At 39.9% G+C, this 21,387-nt stretch overlaps 1 protein-coding gene across 7 annotated transcripts in view; it reads right to left on the bottom strand.

Moving 5' to 3' along the window:
• Nucleotides 1-21,387, bottom strand: part of Peak1 (pseudopodium enriched atypical kinase 1) — a 213,995-nt gene that overhangs the window by 152,330 nt on the left and 40,278 nt on the right. For 5 of the 7 annotated variants that reach the window (XM_051156500.1, XM_051156501.1, XM_051156497.1 and 2 more), the window contains exon 2: nt 15,040-15,101. The exons of 1 other annotated variant lie outside the window; for it this stretch is intronic. The gene's annotated coding sequence lies outside the window, so the exon portion shown is untranslated. Of the gene's footprint in view, nt 1-1,899; nt 2,151-15,039; nt 15,102-21,387 lie in introns of all 7 variants that reach the window. One more of the 7 variants, XM_051156498.1, reaches the window with a different exon arrangement.

Genomic DNA, 21,387 nt, shown 5'->3' on the forward strand with positions numbered 1-21,387 from the left:
TACTCATACTTTGAAGCCTGAAAATCGACAGGATGTTATGAAGAAGGGGACTCTCCTTGGACACAGTGCCCAGAACAGCAATGGCTCACACTGCCTTCAAGAATGCTCCGATGTGACTCCCTCACAGCTGCTCAAGGACCACTAAGCACTTTGTAGTCCCAATGGAGATGAGTCCAATCTGATAATGGAACCTTCACCCTCCAATAACAGGCTCCAGATCACTTTACATATACCACATGGCCTTCAGTCCACTGATTGGCCCATTAGTAAACTCACACTCTTAAAAAGCTTTCCCAGTATGACCCTCAATTTTTTTTTTTTCGATGGGAAAAAAAATAAACACATGTATCTTATATAGACATGTGCAAAGCAGTTAGCCATACTGATATTGTAGGATTTCTGGTCAATTATATAATTTAATATACTATAAATTTGTATGATAAACTTTTCTCTTCTTCTTCTTCTCTTCTTCTTCTTCTTCTTCTTCTTCTTCTCCTTCTCTCTCTCTCTCTCTCTCTCTCTCTCTCTCTCTCTCTCTCTCTCTCCAGGGTTTCTCTGTATAGCTCTGGCTCTCCTGGAACTCACTTTATAGACCAGGCTGGCCTTGAGCTCACAGAGATCCTTTTAAAGTAGTTTTAAAAACTTGGGTGTAGTGGTGCATGTCTTTAATCCCAGCATTTGGGAGGCAGAGGCAAGCCTGGTCTACAGAGTCCTGGATAGCCAGGGCTTGTTATATAGAGAAACCCTGTCTCAAAAAACAAAAAATAGTAGTTTAAAAAATAAGACACAATTATATAAGAAATAGTTAAGAAAAGGAGAGTTGATAACAGATACATTTTCTTTTTAAAGACCTCAACTAAAGGTCTAGCATCATATAACTAACATTCTTTATTCACCATTAAAAGTACTCACTGTAAAATTACCTTAAACTAAAACAAGCAAACATCATCCAAGTAGAAAAATATAAAATACAAAAAAACCCAACAACTTTGTATTGGCTTGCTACCTGCTGTATGGTAGGCATAATGCTAGAGACACAACACAAGAAATCTTGAAGGGTGTAGTTTTACTGATGAGGCAACGGAAGCAGTGACAGCTATTCAGTGTCAGTCCTGAGATCCTTCTCTATCAGCATGGTACCAAAAAGTGTTCTTTCTGGCGCTGAAGAGAAGGCTCAGCAGTTAAGAGCTCTGGCTGCTCTTTCAAAGGACCTGGTTTGATTCCCAGCACCCACATGGTGGCTCAAAATACTCTGTAACTCTAGTTGCAAAAGATCCACCGCTCTCTTCTGGCCTCCCCAGGCACCAATCATACATGAGGTACAAATACCTACAGGTAGGCAAAACACTCATATGTGGGGGTAAGGAAGACAGCTCTTTTTTGTAGTACCACACAATTTATGGCTAGTAATTAAGAAACTGATAGAGCATAAGTATTACAGACAGCTGGTTTGAGAACAGAAGAGTTGTTTTCACTTCAATGTTCAGGTAAAAACAACAAAAACACCAATTCTGCATCACTGGACAACTGACAACTAGTCAAAGAAAGAAAAATAAGACAAACCTAAAATGTATGTACTCCTGACAGACAATGAAGAAAACGAGGCTGCAAACCCACCCACACATTCAAGCTTCTCAGAATCTAAAATGTAAAATGAGATATTATTCTATTTTCATAAAATAAATTACATTTGTTGTTTTTATTAATGGACTAAAGTATATCCAACAAGCCTTGAAATAATGTTTCTATTTATAAAACAACTGCCACTACAAATATGCAATTCATCTGTAAATTATTTGGAAACAAAATACAAAGTAAACTTGGCCAGCACACTCTTCAAATATAGCGGGAGAGGTTCTCATCAGCGCACAGCACCAGAATCTCTATTTGATTTCCCACCTGCTGAGTAGGGTTTAAGTCCAATTAGAGAGCTGTTGGTTACCAACAGGGTATGTATGCCACTTCTGCACCAGTAAGGTTACTGACTGTGCCATGCTTGTCACTGGTTCATATGTGCCCTCACTAGGTAGAACTGTTGGTTGCTTTCCTCCTTTGAAAGTTGGCATGGTGCCTTCAGGTAGCATGAAAGCTAGTCCTCAGGGAAGAGGCTTTTCAGTCCACTCCAGGACAGGGGCTCCTGGGACCTGTGTCTGAAATGTATGAAGTCTTCAGGAACAGGGACCTTTCGGGGCAACTAAGGGTGATAGCATAAGGTGTAAATTGCTGGTCTTTTAGAGGGACTTTAGTTATATAAAGATTGGAAACCTCACTTACTCTATTTTCCCAGACACTATTTTCTGTATTATTAGCATTATTTGTTATATAGCTTATTACTTTTAATTACTTCATGCTTCTAGGTAGTATTTCCCAATGTCTACTGCACCAATTCAAAGGGACTTGCCCAAGTGTTATTTACTGCCACTCCAATTACCACACTTTAAAAAATAAACACTACACCCAATCTTTTCCCTTCCTGGGGAATCTTTCATTAGGCTAAATATGATGGTTGTGGGATCCTGAATATACAGTTAATATAGATCTTAATTTTAGAAAGTGAAATAGGAAGAATAACAGTGACAGGAGACTGGCTGCCATCAAACACTACACAGCAGGAGTCAGCTTCTCAGACAACAAAACGGTTTCCCAAAGAGCAGATGAGGCCCAAGTCTTGCACCCACTTGTCTATAACCACAAGCTTCCAGGGCAGAGTCAGTTTCATTCATGTTTGCATTCCAAGAACCATAATGAGCACACACAAAAACCTAACCATTTACAGCTTCAGAGCCAGCTGTGCACATGGCTGGTGGGCAGGCCTTATTTGTCCAGGAGGGCTGGCCCTCATATTCTTTAACCACAAAGTGCCCTTTAGGAAAATTAACTAAGACCAAAGGCGTTTCTCTTCTGAATGACGGATTCCTCCTAACCCACTCTGTCTTTATCTTATTCGTAACAATTAGGCATCTCATCCAAAATCACCACTGTCTTATTTCCCCCTTCTTCCGTATACCTCTGCATCTACTCTGACAGCTGAGGTTGCAGCTACAAGTCTACCTACACCAAGCTTATAAAAACAAACCCTCGTTCAGTTTCGTTGCCCAATTATACACATGAGAAATGGGGTTGGAGTCTAAGGATCCTTAAGCAGTGAGCAAAGGAATGTAAACTGTATGGCCATTCTAAGGGAAAACCTGACAATTCTTATGAGCGTTATAATGGACATTCAACAACCCACCAATTTAACCTTCAAATACAGTCTCTTTAAGAAAAAAAAATTAAGATTATCATTGGAGTATTGATAAACTATAGCGAGGTATAAAGACACCTCAGAGTCTGTCTGAAGTCTTGCCAGCTCAGAATAAAAAAAAAAAAAAAAAGCCAAAATTTACTTTTATGGCTGTCTACAAAAAGACAATAATCCTTTTATATAGAGACATTTCAAATAAGAATGTCAAAGCGGTAATGAACTGTGAATAAGGTCTCAGTACACACAACCTTGAGTATGGCCTTGTTCCTTTCCCAGCTATAAAATCTACAATTTTCTGGAAACCTCATAAGACAATAATCTCTGATATAATAAAAACATACCTGACTTCCTTGTACAACCTTTTTATGACCTACTGTTTTGAACCACCAGCCTGTAGTCCCATCATGTGCATCTCAGGAACCACCCTACAATCTCATTTACAGGAAAGAAAGAAAGAAAGAAAGAAAGAAAGAAAGAAAGAAAGAAAGAAAGAAAGAAAGAAAGAAAGAAAGAAAGAAAGAAAGAAAGAAAGAAAGAGGTATAGGGTCCCTTAGGAACCCTTTGAACGATGTAATTTTAGAATCTACAAGATTATGCATATGAATATTGAAAAGCCCACACCCACACATAGATGTGTTCTATTCTTACGTGAAACCCCTCTCCTTTTACTAACTCTCATGCTTAAATCTACTTAAATCTATTCCTTAGGAACCCCAGCCTTCCTTCAAGCTCCGCAGTATAGTCAAGAATTCAGTGTCACCTGAGTAGCGGTCTCCGAGAGAACTCAGGCAGCTGCAGGCAGCGTCATGAAGCAGTCTGAGTCTCCAGGTCCCACCATTCACTCCTGACACATAAAACAGAATATACAGCCAGGGGCTGTATATGGAAATTTGAAGCACATATATAGGAACACAACCCATATTCCTATGTTAAGCAAATATCCAGACACATTAACTGGATTAGAGTAGATGCTTAGGGGAGGAAAACAAGGATAAAATGAGTGAGAAAAGGGGCAATAAAAGAAATACAAGTGCCAGCAGTCAGAAGGAACCTAAATTCTGAGGTACCCCTTAAGTCTGAGAAACAAAAAGTAAAAGAAGTCCACATAAACTGAACTGAGACAAAATAATGGAGTCATAAAAGCAGCAAGAAAAAAATATTTTATTTTGAAAGCAATCAAAATGATATAATACTGAATAAAGAAAATGTTACTAAAAGACAAGCAAAAAAATGTCAATGAATAGTCATTTTAATATCAAAAAAGAATGACTGAAACTTATAATCAATAATGTGAACTGTACTACCAAAGTGTGAATATGATTGCTTTTTTAAAGTAAATGACCCTGTTAGTATCATCCTGCCACCTAAAGATCCTGAACATAAAATTTTAAAGAGGTAAACACAGTCTGGAATAGATTCTATACCAAGTCAATTTTTAATAATTTATCATTTTATATAGGTGAGTATTTCACTGCATATATGGTGCCTGTGGATCATAGAGAGGTCATCAGATCCTCTGGAATTGGAGTTACAAATAGTTCTAAGTCTCCTCAGAGGTGCTAGGAATTGAACCTGGATCCTTGGGAAAAAGTGCCAGTACTCTTAAGCACTGAGCCATCCCTCCAGCTCCCCGACTCAATGGGTAGGTGGCAGAGGTCTCTCTATGTGGCCCCTGGTTGGCCTGGAACTCTGCCAAGTGCAGAATTAAAGGTGTGTGCCACCAGGTTTGCCCTACCATCTCAAATTTTGATTTATGTTCTTTCTTCTTTTTGTGTGTTGTCTGTACATGTTCAAATCAATGTGAATTTATCTCAAAAAAATAAAATGGAGAACGATCCCAAAAGACACCTGAAACCAACTTCTGCTCTCTCAACAGCTGAGGTTTATGATAAAGAAACATTGAAACTTAAAAGTAACAACTATAAAGAAATATATAAAAGATAGGCTCTCCAACAAGAGACATATGTGATATAATTTACTCTCCCTAAGTTTCCATTGCTTATCCTTAAAAGTTGTAGCTACAGAACACCACATACTTAATAATCTAAAATCAACTGTGAAAGCAAGAAATACTTATCCACATATATACATGTGCATAACTACAAAAAGGAAAATTATCAGTGGAATCAATTAATAAAGCCTCTTTTTAAAAAAAATTCTGGCCGGGCATGGTGGCGTATGCCTTTAATCCCAGCACTTAGGAGGTAGAGGCAGGCAGATCGCTGTGAGTTTGAGGCCAGCCTGGTCTACAAAGCGAGTCCTGGGCAGCCAAGGCTAATACAGTGAAACCCTGTCTCAGAAAAAAAAAATCTGTAATAACTGGGCATGGTGATGCAGTCTTTAACTCCAGAATCCAGGATGCAGAGGCAGGCAGATCTCTGTGAGTTCCAAGCAGGCAGACTACATAGTGAGTAGTGAGACACTGTCTCAAAATAAAGAAGCATAAACCCCATAAAGAAATTGTAGATGCTAGTAAGATGGCTCAGCATAAAGGTCTTGCCGTCAAATCTGATATTGACCTGAGTTCATCCTTGGGACCCACAGTGAAAGGAGGAAACTGACTCCCAAGTGGCCCTCTGATTAACATTCATACAGATACACATATACATTGAATAGATGGATGTAAAAAGAACCTCATAAAACCTGTGGGTAATAAATAAATCATAGTAGATATAGAGATGAACACAAAAAATTTTTACATCTTAAGAAAATTAACATTTACTAGAAATTAAACTATATTAAAACATTCTTAATTAGCTGGGTGCGGCGGTGCATGTCTTCAATCTTAGCAATCAGGGAGGCAGAGGCAGGTGGATCTCTGTGAGTTTGAGGCTAGCCTGGTCTACAAAGCGAGTCCAAGACAAGCAAGGCTACAAAGGAAACCCTGTCTCAAAAATCCAAACCAAACCAGAACAAAAAAATTATTTATATGCTTTAAAAAAAACCTCTAAATCTTAAAACTAATGCTGAATTTTAATAGCAAACCAGCTGCAAAGACCATGTGTGTGTTATGGATACACAATATGCTTTAAATTTTTACAGTAGTGTAAAATGATACATATTCTATGGTCAGTTTAGAATTCTTTTTTTCTTTTCTTCCCCCCTACCCCGCAAGACAGGGTCTCTCTGTGAAGCCTTGGTTGGTCTGGATTCTCTTTGTAGACCAGACTGGCCTCGAACTCAGAGATCCACCTGCCTCTGCCTCTTGAGTGCTGGTATTAAAGTATGTGCCACAATACCCAGCAAGTTTAGAATTCTTATCTTTCCCAGACTAGTAATATATGGTATGACATTCTCTTATTATGCTGGAAAGTGGCAGTGAGCCACAGCTCACAGCCAGCCAAGGGCTTATGATCGTTAACTCAGTATCTTTTCATTAATGTTTTCACAGCCAATCATGTTACAAAAAATCTACATGCTTGAGATACGCAGGACTGTTATAAAGTAAGCTTTGTGTTAGATGGTTTCACCCAACTGTAAAATGATGAGTGTTCTGAATATATGTTAGATTATTTATGCATTCTAGATATTGATTCCTTATTAAATCTGTGATTTGCAAACACTTCTTTTTAGTATGCCTTTTTACTGTTGGTCATTTCACTTGAGGTAAAGGTTTTTAATTTTAATGAAGTGCAACTTACCCTTACTTATTTTATTGTCTATGCTTTTGGTGTAATAGCCAAGAAATAACTGCTAAACCTGACGACATGAGGCTTTTTATCTATAGTTTCTTCTGAAAGTTTTCTGTTAGCTCTCACATCCTGGTCTGGAAGCTGTGCTGGGCTAATTTTTATATGCAATATAAGGTAAAGTTTCAATCTCAATTTTTATGTTTGAATTCCTGAGTTCTAACAATTTATTCATAATCTTAGAATTTTCTACCTATAACATCAAGTCTTCTGCAAACAGATAATTTTACTTTTTCTTCTCCAGCTTGGGTCATTTTTATTTTCTTTTTCTGATGACTAGTTAGGATTCATAATGCAGTGTCTTTGCGTTGGTCCTAATTTCAGAGGAAAAGCTTTCAGTTCATGCTGCAGCCAAAAGGTTGGCTGTGAGCTTCAAAATTGGACTTTACTGGGTAAAATTTTTCTTCAATTCTTAGTTTGATGATAACTATTTTTATTATCAAACCATGTTAAAGCCTGACAAATTTCTCCATTAATTGAGATGATTATGTGATTTTGGTCATTCATTAGACAACTGGACAGCTTTATAGCATGCATCTCATACAACCAAAAAGTTATTTAGTACCTTCATTTTGCATGGAGCGCCTCTTAATTTTTAAAACAAAATAACTGAAGCAGAATTTAATGACATAAACCCAAGCTTCAAGAAAGGTTTTTTAAATGAGTATGTTGAATGGAACAATTTTTAAAAGGGACACATTTCAAAACTAAATCAGACTGAGAATAATTTCAAATAAAATCTACCAAAATTGATCAAAACAAACCACCACCACATTTGATATCACAAGGCATACCAGAACTGATATACTAGTATCATACAATTTATTTAAATACATTTGAAAGCCTATATGTAAACATTGATAATAGCACATGTTATGATTAAGATGTAGTACTTCAAAGGAGACCATGGGGCTGGAAAGTGGTTCAGTAGGAAAGAGTGCTTGCTATGCGAACATGAGGACCTGAGCTCAATGCCCAGCTTTTCACTCACATAAGAAGTTTGGCATAGAGGCCAGGTATGGTGGTGCACGCCTTTAATCCCAGCACTTGGGAGCCAGAGGCAGGTGGATCGCTGTGAGTTCTAGGCCAGCCTGGTCTACAAAGCGAGTCAAGGACAGCAAAGGCTGCTCAGAGAAACCCTGTTTTGAGAAACCAAAAAAAAAAAAAGGGGAAAAAAAAGTTTGGCAGCTATGCACACCTGCAAACCTAACATACTAGGGAACCTCCCTGTGAGTACACATGGACACAGTATACACACACTTACATGTCTACAGCACACAGAGAGAGGGGGATGAGAGAGAGAGACAGACAGAGAGAGAGAGAGAGCACGAGAGGAGAGAGAGAGAGAGAGAGAGGGAGAGGAGAGGAGAGAGAGAGAGAGAGACAGACAGAGAGAGAGAGAGAGAGAGAGAGAGAGAGAGAGAGAGAGAGAGATTTATATTGAATGAAATAGGAGCAGCCGGGCTTGGTGGCCTTTAATCCCAGCACTTGGGAGGCAGAGGCAGGCGGATCACTGTGAGTTCAAGGCCAGCCTGGTCTACAAAGTGAATCCAGGACAGCCAAGATAACATAGAGAAACCCTATCTTGAAAAACCAACCAACCAAACAAACAAACAAACAAAACCAGCAGCTGGAAGAATGAAACAGAAAATAAACCAAATGACTTTCATTCAAAAATGCCTTCTCTTTTCCATAAAGTTAACATAAGAAACACAGAAGGACTATGACATAAAAAGAAGCTCTAAGACTCAAAATCCTATTTTGTGCAGTTGTCACTTTGCTTACCAAAACTAATAAGCACATTAAATCTACCTCTTTAACATAACAAAAGTCTCAGGGCCATCCTCTTGAGAATCCATGCCGCTGTCCTGAGTCTGGATTCAAGTTGGAGCAGCAGGAAATTGTTGTGCTTTGTTCTGGCAGCACATTTTGGCTTGCTTTGGAAACCTGGAATCATTTCTGTCCCATAGTCCTGAAGACAGGTGTCTGGGGAGAAGAAGACTCTACTTTGCTGAGCTGACAGTGGCAAGCCCTTGCGGGGGAGGGCAGCTCATGCAGGATGGAAGCAGATGTGAGCCGTCACTTCTCGTGCCTGTTCGCTGCACTTGTGACTGGGCTGTACCAGCTCCAACACCTACCCAGAAAGCCGTGGATAGACTGAAACAGTCATTTCTCAAGAGTTTGACAACTGGAAGGCTTTGCCCTCCTCCAAAATCACCCTCCGAGGGACAGAATAACAAACCATAGGAAAGATGCCAAAGAAATATAAACACTGGTTGAAGGAAACATGAATAGATTTTACTGTCTGGTAAAGAAAGGAATGAAGACACAAAGAAATGAAGAAAAAAGGAAGGAGACGTCGATATATAACACACAGAAAACACATTCACTCTTTGTTTACTTAAAAAGCATTTACTATACTCACTTATATCTGCATACTAGCCCAAGGGGCATGTCCCATGAAAGTCTTCACTTACCAGGAAACTGGGACAGAGGGGAGGACATCCTATTGGGACTCTAGATGAGAGAAGCATGGGAGAATGGCAAAGTAGAAGGATCCAGAGGGTCCTAGAAACCTACAAGAAGAACATTATGATAGGCAGATTTGGGCCCAGGGGTCCCGCTCAAACTATGGCACCAGCCAAGGACAATACAGGTGGTAAACTTTAAACCCCTACCCAGATCTAGCCCATGGCCAGGACATTCTCCACAGTTGAGTGGAGAGTGGGGTATGACTTTCACACGTACTCTGGTGCCTCATATTTGACCACATCCCCTGGATGGGGAGACCTGGTGGCACTCAGAGGAAGGATAGCAGGCTACCAAGAAGAGACTTGATACCCTATGAGCATATACAGGGGGAGGAAATCGCCCTCAGGAACAGTCATAGGGGAGGGGAGTAAGGGGAAAAAGGGAGGGAGGGAGGAATGGGAGGATACAAGGGATGGGATAAACATTGAGATCTAATATGAATAAATTAATAAAAAAAGAATGGACAGAAAAATAAATAAGACCACAAAGGGGAAAAAAAGCATTTACTAGGAACATTATTATGGTAGACACTGTTTCAGACCCGTGGAATACAGCAGTAAGACAAGACACACTGTCCCGTGTGACCATAAGAGATAAATGCAAAATAAACGACAATTAACTAGTGATTAGATGCTAAAAAACAAACAAACAAACAAACAATAAGTCATGAAACAAACCAGGTTGGGGTACACTAATTTCTAGTGAGCTGACAAGCACACTGCCTTGAAGAACAGACGCCAAATGACAAGAAGAACCCAGCAAATCCGCAGGCTGAGGAAAAGCTACTGTCCACAGGGGCAGGCACTAGAGGACTCTAAAGCTGGAATAAACTTTCTATATTCACAGAACAGAAACGAAAGCCAACACTGCTCAAGTTTTATGAATTATGACATTTTTAAGAACAGTAGCAACTAAGACCTCAAAGTACCACAGCCATCTCAAACTCATCACTTGGGGGAAAAAAACTAAAGCTAAAACAAATGCTCTACTCACAGAGAATTTTAGGCAAGTAATAACCACCAGAAAAAATTTAACAGAAAAAAGAGAAACATGAAATCAACAGTAATTCGAAGGCAGAAGTCTGTGGGTCAAAGAAGGTCAGTGTGAGGGCCCTGGTGAGTCGGCATTGACATTCACCACAAAAGGAGCAACATTCTAAGTAAAATCAGTGTCTGGAGCCTGTTCCTGAACAAGGGAGCATGTCAGACTCAAGTGCAACATCAGAATGAAATCCACACAGAAGTGAACACTCTGCCAACTCTTCCTGACAACCACCTCTCAGGCATTGTAAAGGTTTTTCTTATTTAATGCACTATAAAAACACCCTCCTAGCATAAATGGTTAGATATTGTAGAAAAGTCTCCTAATTTAACACCCTCCCTAAATTTTGAAATATTTCTTTCAGACAGGCTTGACTCCAGCTCAGGACCCTCTTGCCTCAGTCTCCAGAGTGCTGGGATTACAGGCCTGAGCCACCATGTCTGGACAAATTAAGAACACATTCATGACGGGCGGTGGTGTATGCCTTTAATGCCAGCACTTTGGAGGCAGAGGCAGGAGGATCTCTGTGAGTTCAAGGCCAGCCAGGTCTACAGAGTTCCAGAACAAAGAAACCCTATCTCATAAAAACAAAACAAAACAAAACAAAAAAACCAACAACAACAAAAAACCCATATTTACCTATTTTCCTGCTCGAGCAGTGGATCTCAACCTTCTTAATGCTGTGACTCTTTAATACAGCTTCTTGTGTTGTGTGATTCCCAACCTTAAAACTGTAATTTTGCTACAGTTATGAATCATAATTTAAATATTTCATATGTGATCCCTGTGAAAAGATTACTTGACATCCCCCGTCTCCACAAAGGGTCGCAGCCTACAAGTTGAGAACTACTGTGCTAGAGCAAACACATTTGGCTTATAAGCATCTATAACAAGTAGAGCTATGCCTTGAAAATAAAATATACTGGGCTGGAGAGATGGCTCAGCTGTTAAAGGCTAGGTTCACAACCAAAAATAAAATATACCTATTAAAAACATTAGTTTGGGGATTAATTAGAACAAAGTATAATGACATATATGTATGAAATGCCAGGGTAAAACCTATTGCTTTATTATTACTTATTTTAAAAATTAATAAAAATTTAAAAGGAGAAAAATTAGCTCATCTTACTTGAAAGACAACTATATTTCACAGCACCAAAACGTTCCCAAATGCATGCTCTATGTTATGTAACATTAACAAGACATTTTTAATGGCATTATAATGTTAACTAAGTTATGCTATCAAATGTATTTTCTCTATAATAGCATTTTTTGTTAGACACTAACCATTATTAAGAAAAAGCAGGGGGCTGGAGAGATGGCTCAGTGGTTAAGAGCACTGACTGCTCTTCCAGAGGTCCTGAGTTCAAGTCCCAGCAACAGCATGGTGGCTGACAACCATCTATAATGTGATCTGATGTCCACTTCTGGCCTGTGGGTGCATATTAATTATTATGCATACGTGTTATGCATACATGTCATGTATGCATAATAATTAATATATAAATCTGTAAAAAGAAAAAAGCAAGGAGGGAAAATGGAAATCAAAAGTTTGCTTTAGCTGAGGTACATGGCCATTTAGATCTTCACTCAAGCCATATGTTTAACAATAAAAAACACTGTCTTCAGAAAACTGACTGGAATCATAGCATTTGGTAGCTATGCAATCTCCCCAATCCTCTTGTTTGCATCATAGGAAAATGAGGAAATACCATAAACCACACTAGAGTCACTGTAATTATTAAATGAAACAAAATAGGTGAAAATTAATGAACTTAGGCTTACTATCTGGTCATCATGTGTATCAGCAAGAGAACTGAGGGCAAGCAGAAGATAAAAGGGAAAAGAATTCTTAAATTCTAAGTTGAAAGAGCTGAACATAATGTTAACAATACTTACTTATAAACAAAAGCTCCAGGAGCTTCGCCAGCCCAGAGTTTAAAGCTGGCAGAGAAGGCGCTGAGAGCTTGCTTTAGCTTTGAATCTGGACTCCTAGTTATAAAGCGCTTTCATATGTACACACAAACTGATCTTCACAATAAGACTGACTCAAGAGGAAGTGGAAGTCACCAAACCTCAGCTCACCAAACTGGAATCCTGACTCAGTCCTATGACATCTCCTCCTACATCCGTTAAAGCAGTGACTGACAGCCTTTCTTCCACATAACTAGCACACAAAGAAATATGCTTCAGCAAGCAGCTATTTGCTTACTCAATCAACAATCTAGTCACACTCAAGGATATAGTCCCATGCTGTATTTAGCATAATCAATCAGCTGAACTCAAAAATGTTCATTATAAGAATAAATTTCCAAGCAGGGCAGTGGTAGCGCATGCCTTTAATCCCAGCACTTAGTCGATCTCTGAGTTCGAGGATAGCCTGACCTACAGAGTGAGTTCCAGGGCAGCCAGGGCTACAAAGAAACCCAGTCTGGGGGTGGGGGCGGAGGAATAAATTTTCAAAGACAAGCTTTTTAAGTGCATTTTTCCAAACTGAAACTATCAACTCATAGCATAGCTGCATCCCCAGGCCATCATCAGAAGTCTCTGTGGCCTTCAGCTGAGGCCTTTTCTTAGGCTTTTTGACATCCTCTCATCAGAAGCTGGGGAATATGAAAGACTTGGTTCTGTAGTCTCCCTCAGCCTGTTTCCACTCATCTCTTTTATCTGGTCCTGCCCTGGAATCCACAGAACTTCCGAAACACTGGGACGGCCACCACCTCTGTGCTAAGCTCCTGAAAGCAGGAGCTTGTACTTCCATAGGGTCAGTTTCTTGTTCACCCTACATCCTCCATAAAATTAAAGAATTTTATTTTAACCTTTAAAAAAAAAATCTTGACTACTCAGAAACCTTCTCTAGCCCAGGGTCTACTGCGAACAAGAGAATATCATTGTGCTACAAAAGGATATGGGGTACCAACACAGGCTACAACATGAGTGAACCTCAATACTTTAGAGACCATGAAAGATATCCAGAATAAATCAGTAGCCAGCAAGCACATCAGCAGCCAGAAGGGAATGAGGTGACTATTGACTGTGAATGTTTTGCCTGTGTGTGCACCTGCAGGCCTGTGCCTTCAGAGCCCCAGGAATTGGAGTTATAGTTGTGAGCTGACATGCAGGAGCTGGGAATTGAACCTGGATCTTCTGGAAGAGCAGCCAGTGGCTCTTAACTGCTGAGCCATCTCTCTCTATGCTTGTGGTTTAGCACTTTTAAGAGTGTTGAAATATTTCAAAATTAGATGGTGGTAATGGTCATACATCTCTGTAAATATAACAAAGGTTATTGAATTGTATACTTTAAGTGAGACAGTTTTATGCTATGTAAATTATTTCTCAGTAAAGATATGATATGAACTAAACAATCATGCTTAGGATGCCAGTGATTTGGGGGAATATGGAAAAAGACAGATTAGAATGTTCTCTGAAGGAGTCTAAAATAATATGTAATCCAAAGGATTCTGAAAATCAAACTGGCATGCTGGCATTTATCTTTTAGAAAAAAAAATACCATGTTGACAGTGATAAGAATGGTTTAGAGCAGCTGGACTCCAGGTAGAAAGACTAGGCTAGAGATTTAATGGTCTACTTTAAAGTTGTTAAGTGAAGGGGATAAATTTTTTTGGAGACTGGGTTTCATGCATTAATCTGTCTAGTCTCAAGCTCTCAGTGTAGGAAGACCTTGAACTTCTGGTCCCCCTGTCTCCTCCTCCCAGGTGCTGGTCCTCCTCCAGGTGCTGGTATTACAGGCATGCACCACCATGCCAGCTAAGGTACTGGGGAGCAACCTAGGGCTCTGTAGGCATTAGGAAAGTACTCTACCAGCTGAGCCTGCCATCTCCAGCCTGCCCCACCCCAATTTTTTTTTAAATAGAATTTGGAAATGAGGAGAATTTGAGCCAATAGGTAAGAAAAGAAAAAAGACTTTAGTATGACCTTTAGAGCAGAATGTTCTCTACAGAAGTCTTCTGTACAAGGGAAAGTCTCTGGGGAAACCAATTAGCACACTAATGGATTCACCTTATTACATAAGGCCACAGAGAGAGGGAATTTTAGGAAGTAACCAAGGCACACTTTTAATTGCAGCACTCCAGAAGCAAGAGGCAGGTGGATGGACCTCTGTGAGTTCAGGCCAGACTGGCCTACAAAGGAAGTGCCCAGCTCAACTAGAGGAATATAGTGAAACTGTCCCCAAATAAACAATTAAATACAAATTAAAAATATAAAACCCATCAGATAACAATGCCAAGATTTTTCCTTAAATGTGTCAGGTCAGCAGCATGCACTTAACTCTCTCTTCAAGTGGAAAAAAAATTTTAAAATACACTCCAAAGTATGTAAACAATAGAGTCAGTTCATTTCCCAAACTAACCCACAAGTGTAAGCATGAAGACTGGTACATAGCACTATAAAAAGTTTTGCTTCCTATTGAAACACTTAGGAAAAGACATCTGTCACCTTAAACTTTCACAAGCAACTCATTCTCATTATAAAATGTATATAAAGTGCTGGATGCATTCATACATGTCTCACCTTAGGTTTTCTAGATAAGCCACCAAGAAACATCTAGCGTAAGTTGTGCATTAGGCAGACACCTGAAACAAAGAAGGAAAAAAGAACATTATCCAAAAAACCCTAAATCTCAGTTGGCATTTTAATTGCTCACATTGGGAAACTTCAGCTAGCTTATTTCCTCCCTGGTTCCCCTGTGGTCACGTTGTTCTGCCGAAGCCTGTACCCCTCAAGCCGCTTTTGGTTGTGGTCGTGGTGTTTTATCATAGCAATCCAAACACTAGGACACAGCACTTGCTACACAAACACAAGACCCTGAGTTTGGATCCCTAGCACCCACACAAAAGAGCGGATCATGCCCAGAAACACACGCCTGTAACCCCGTCACGGGGCAAAGCGAGACGGATCCAGGAGCTCACCGGCCAGCTAGCTGTGAGCTTCAGGTTCTGTGAGAGACCTTCTGTCAAGGGGAAAATCAGAGCACTGATAACGGCACTCAGCATACTTCCCAAACCATACAAGCACGCACATGTACGTACACATGCACATACACAGGAAGATCAGAGGTTCCGGGCCAACCACGGCTACATGAGATCCTCTCTCGAAACAAACAAAAAGGTGCCAACCTTCTACAGCCTTTGATTATTTAATGTTATGTTTGGATGTTTTGTGTTAGGGATTAAAAACAGGGCCTCCCCTCATCGGAAGCCAGCACTCTGACCCTGAGCTTGTTTATTTAACATTAAGGATAATCCTTGGAATAAGCTTATCAGACATGTATTAACAAGTCAATCTCTATCAGCTCAATCTTCAAAAGAAAGTCAGGGATTGGCCTCTGTACTAGCACTGTCATGCTGCCATCTCTACTAAAAATAAACAAACAGAATTTGAAAACTAGGAAATGTAAAAGTAAGCACATTACTTATAAAATTTAAGTAAAACAAAACTTAAAAATTTTTAAGTCTTATAAAAGTCTTTATATGGGCCAAAAAAAATAAATAAATAAAATAAATTAAATTAAAATGAGCTAGCATCATCTTTTGTCAATAAAGCTAAAGTTGTTTTTTAAGGTTGGCCATTTGTGTTGCTCCAGATCTTAAGATTCAAGGCAAGATGACTCGATGGGTAAAGGTGCATGCTGACAGGCCTGATCCCTGAGCTCGGTCCCGGGGACCTCCATAGAGGAAGAAGGAAACTGATGCTCTCAAGTCTTCCTTGACTACACATGTCCACAGAAACATGCTTGAGCTCTCTAACCATAAAGAAATAAATGTGAAACAATTTTTTTAGTTCAAGGTAAGACTGTACTTCATAACCTTCTAAGTTAGGTATGTCGTGTTTCTATTAAATGGGCACAGACAGGAGGCATTTCTAGGTATAAACTTTAAGTCACTGCACACTTAGAAGACCAGTGCAGTTTCACATAGATCACAGAAGCAACTGATGGTACACACGAAATCTGTGGAGATGCCGGTTACCTAAATGACTAAAAAAGCTAGGCTCTCCTGTTGATTGATATCAAGTCAGGTTACCATTGAGCAGGTACAAAAAAATAAACTTTGTTGTAATAAGCCACAATTTGGGGGACTGTTAGTTATTATAGCAATAATCCAGACTGTTCTGACTGCCACAAAATTATGTAATGCAATATACCATAATATATTAGAATAATGCATATAATAGCTATCTTCATATACTGTTCTTGATCATGTAAAGTAGTAAAAATCTTTCTGGAAAGCAATTTGCAATAGTCAACAAGAACCTTAAATAGTTCAAGTCCTGGTGCTAGGAAGCTGGCTCAGTGGGTAAGCACTTGCTCTGCACACGTGAGGCCTTGAGTTAGAATCCTCAGCACCCACATAAGGCTGTATGGCTCCATGTGCCAATGGCCTCAGCATTTAGGAGCAGAAACAGATGAATTCAGAGAGTTCACTGTTTCAAGGTCATAGGCCGACAACAAGAGGAGGATGCCTGAGGTCCTGCTCTGGCTATGCACATGCATGGGCAGATAGACCTGCATACTCACATGCATTCACCATATACATAGACAATTCAAATGCTTTAAACCAGTAACCTCTCTTTCTGCAACCTTTCCTTTTAAATAAGCAGGAGTAAGGTAGAAGATGGGGAGAGGAATGGGTAAGGGGAAGAGCTAACTAATATTGAGGATGTATTTTTTAAAAATCCTATAGAGACCTACCACTTTGTAGGCTAATTTTAAAATATAATTAAAAAGAACATGAAAGTATCCCACATGGACAAAGTTGCTCCCAGAAGCTGTGGGCTATTAGACAGAAACCCCAGTGCTGAGTATGGGAATATTCCTGAGTTGTTGGTCAGGGAGGCCCTAGAGGGTCCCAAAACAATGCAGGCTCTTGGTTACCATTGCTCTTGCTCGTCCACCAGAAACAGATGGTACGACCCTGCTGATGAACAAGACACCATATACCACTGTTGCAAGACAGAGAGAAAGAAAGCTAGGACTGAGCCGGAGGCCTCCTCTCTGCTGGCTAGCTTTCATAGTACTAGGGGGCTGCTGGGGGAGAAAAGTCACCAAGTCTTGCCCAGGTGTTTATTTTACATGCTACAATACCAACCTGTCAGACAAGATGTAGCTACTGGCACAACAAGTATGATTGTCATCAACTTTCTGGTTAGATTTGAGGCCCACTCTGTGGGAAAGAAATCATATCTGACACTGAAAATGTGGCCAAAAGCCCATAGCTGGGAAGGCCATGGGCCCTAGGAGGAACCAACTACAGATGTTTGGCTAAGTAACATCTGTCAAGCTGCCCTCTAAATATTTATGTTTATACACACAGGTAGTGCTGAGCTCAGCCTTGGTCAGAAACCCTTCTTTTTGCACTAGGCAGTAGTGACTACAAAGATTCAAAGTGATAAGAATGACTGCTGAGTGTTCAGCCCTAAACAGGACATAGAGAACATCACAGAAGTGGGGGTAGGAAGGACTGAAGAGATGAAGGATGCAGAGGAGTGCTGTGAAACTTTATCTTCTGGACATGACATGGCTATTGAGCCCAAGAGCTCACAGAGCTATGGTTAACTGCACAAGACCTGAGCAATACTGGACCTGTCAAACACTCCATTATACCTGGGGGAGGAGCTACATGCATTTTAATGGTTCCTGAGGGATGAGAAATCAATTCCTCAGTAGCATAGCCACTGGTAAGCTGCCCTTGCTAAAGTAAATAGCCTCATCTACCCATGCTCATGTAAGAAACACTAATTAAACACAGTGGGTCGGTCATTTAAAAGGAAAAAAAAAAAAGGTAAGAAAGTAGAGGGAGGGTGTTGGAAAAAAGAAGAGTTCAGTGAGAGGGAAATGAGAATATAATGCAGAAGGGGGTAAAAATAATCAAAATCTCAAACTAAGAATTATATTAGAACTCACTGGTATATAAAAAGAGCTAGAAGCTAACAAGGCTAGAAGCCGCTCAAATGATTAAGATTTTAATTATTTAAATTATGCGTCAAAAATTCTTAATGTTCAACAACAAAAACGACAACAGTGTGGAGAAGACAGTGTATGAATACATGAACAACCAAGTCTCAGTTTCTAAATTCTGTAGGAGTTAAGTTCAGTAATAAATACCATAAGCAATTGAATCAGAAATCAAACTACAACTTGGAGTCCAAATCCACCCCATTGGCTGCTTTTGTCAGGATCTTAAGAGGAGGAGGATTTTGACATTTTAAAAAATGTTGATAACAAATAATAATATGAAAAAGAGGGCTGGAGAGATGGCTCAACACTTATAAGCACTTGCTGTTCTTCCGGAGAATCAGAGTTTGATTCCCAGAACCCACACAATAGTTCCCAATCACCATTAATAACAGTTGCAAGGTATTTGATTTTCTTTTCTGGGTTCTGTGGGCACCAGGCACATACATGGTGTACACACACACACACACAAATGCACACACGCATGCATGTGCACATGCACACGCTTGTAAAAAATATATTAAAGACAAAAAACTATGCAACAGAGACATTCTGTGCCTACAAAACTTCAAATATTTGACACTTTCCAAAAAGAATTTGCTGGCTTCTGAACTAAATATTTCATAAAGAGATTTTATTTATTTGTTTATTTATTTAAGGAGCTAGAAAGGTGACATGGCAGTTAAGAGAACTGGCTGCTCTTTAAAAGGATGTGGGTTCAATTCCCAGCATCCACAAAGCAGGTCACAACCATCTGTAACTTCAGTCCATGGGGAATCTGGCACTATCTTCTGGCCCCAAAAGGTATTGTATGTATGTGGTGAGAAAATATACAAGCAGGCAAAACACCTACACGTAAATATTGTTTTAAGGATTTATTTATTTATTATGTATACAGCACTCTGCCTGTATGTATACCTGCATGACAGAAGAGGGCAGCAGGTCTCATTATAGATGGTTGTGAGCCACCATGTGGTTGCTGGGAATTGAACTCAGGACCTTTGGAAGAGCAGTCAGTGCTCTTAACCTCTGGGCCATCTCTCCAGCCTCTACAAATAATTTTTTCCATGTAAATAAATACTTTATTCAGGTCATCAAAGTGGGAAAGTCTTCAACAATTTTATTGTTTCACTGATGTCAGGGGAATGAGATAAACAAACCAGACCCAGATGTATAACATTTTGACTATTGCTGCTTTGCACACAAACACAAATTTCCAGACATTCTAGTAACAGTGGGCAGAAGTAGGGAACCACAGCCACACTTCCCTAAGATCAAGAGAGTACAATAGAAACCAAGGAATAGAACATTTATCCAACAAAGGCAAGACCAGATGTCAACATCTCCCACTATCTCAAACATCATGGCTCTAGATGCCTAGACACCAGCACAAAGCACAAGCAGGAGCAGCCCAGACAACATGCTCCCACCACAGCCCAGTGTCCTTACACAGCAGGCCTCAGGAAATGCACTATAGCTGAAGAGCAAGGCAAGGGCTTCAAAGTATCAACCATAAGTACATTCAAGGGCCTTCAAGAGGATACAAATAAGTCCCTGATTGAAGTCTATGAAAACATGAGAAAACAATGGAATAAAATAATGAAAACACTTGATGACACGAAAGCAGAAATTGAATCACTAAGAAAAACCCAAACTGAAATAAAACTAAAAATGAGCCAGGCGTGGTGGCGCTCATGTGTAATCTCAGCACTCTGTGAGGCAGAGGCAGGAAGATCACTGTGAGTTCAAGGCCAGCCTGGTCTACAAAGTGAGTCCAGGACAGCCAAGGCTACACAGAGAAACCCTGTCTTGGGGGGAAAAAAGTCTGAAAACAAAAAACTTGAAAGTCAAACAAGACCCTCAGAAGTAAGCCTCAATACAATATATGGACGAGAGAAGCTCAAGCATTGAAGACAAGGCAGAAGAAATGCATGACACCTCAGTCAAAAATACATTAAAACAGAAAACTCAAGCCAGGTGGTGGGGGTGGTGTATGTCTTTATCCCAGCACTCAGGAGGCAGAGGCAAGTAGATCTCTCCAAGTTCAAAGCCAGCCTGATCAAAAGAGAGAGTTCTAGGACAGCCAGGACTACACAAAGAAACCCTGTCTTGAAAAACAAAACAAAACAAAACAAATCTAGAAACTCCAGATACAAAACATCTAGGAAATCTGGGACACTATGAAAAGCCCAAATCTAAATAATAAAAATTTAAAAATAAATAATAAAAATAGAGGAAGAAGAAAAAACTCAGGTCAAAGACAGTGAAATCCTTTTAACAAAAGAAGCAGGTGCCTATTAAGCTACATAGAGAATACAGAACACCAAAGAGGGCCAGAAAACATTTTTTCCCATGTCAAGTAATAATCAAAACACACATACAGAACAAAGACAGACAGTAAAAGCTGCAAGGAAAGATGACCAAATAACATAAAAGCAGACCCATAAAATACCTTACTTCTAAAAGCCAGAATAGAGCACCCAGAAGTCCAGAAGTCCTCTTCCCCAGCCTATCCATAAACCTCTAAAGACATTGTGGGTGGGGTCAGCCACTCCTCCAGTTTTGGGTATATTAAAAACAAAGGCACATATCCTAGACATTGAATTGTACATAAACTAACAAAAGTAACCATTTGAAAATAACAGTAGGTAAGTGTGGTAGTTCGAATGAAAATGGCCTTGCTAGGCTCATAGGGAGTGGCACTATTAGAAGGTGTGGCCTTGATGGAGGAAGTGTGTCACTGGGGGTGGGGTTTGAGGTTTCATGTACTAAAGCCAGGCTCAGTGTCTCTCTGTGTCTCTGCCTCTGTCTCTCTTCCTCCCTCTGTCTGTCTGACTGTCTCCGCCCCCCACAGCTGCCTGCTGATCCACATGTAGAACTCTCAGCTAACTCTCCAGCACCGTGTC

The sequence above is a fragment of the Acomys russatus genome, chromosome 14 (genome assembly GCF_903995435.1).
Source record: "Acomys russatus chromosome 14, mAcoRus1.1, whole genome shotgun sequence".
NCBI classification, from domain to species: domain Eukaryota; kingdom Metazoa; phylum Chordata; class Mammalia; order Rodentia; family Muridae; genus Acomys; species Acomys russatus.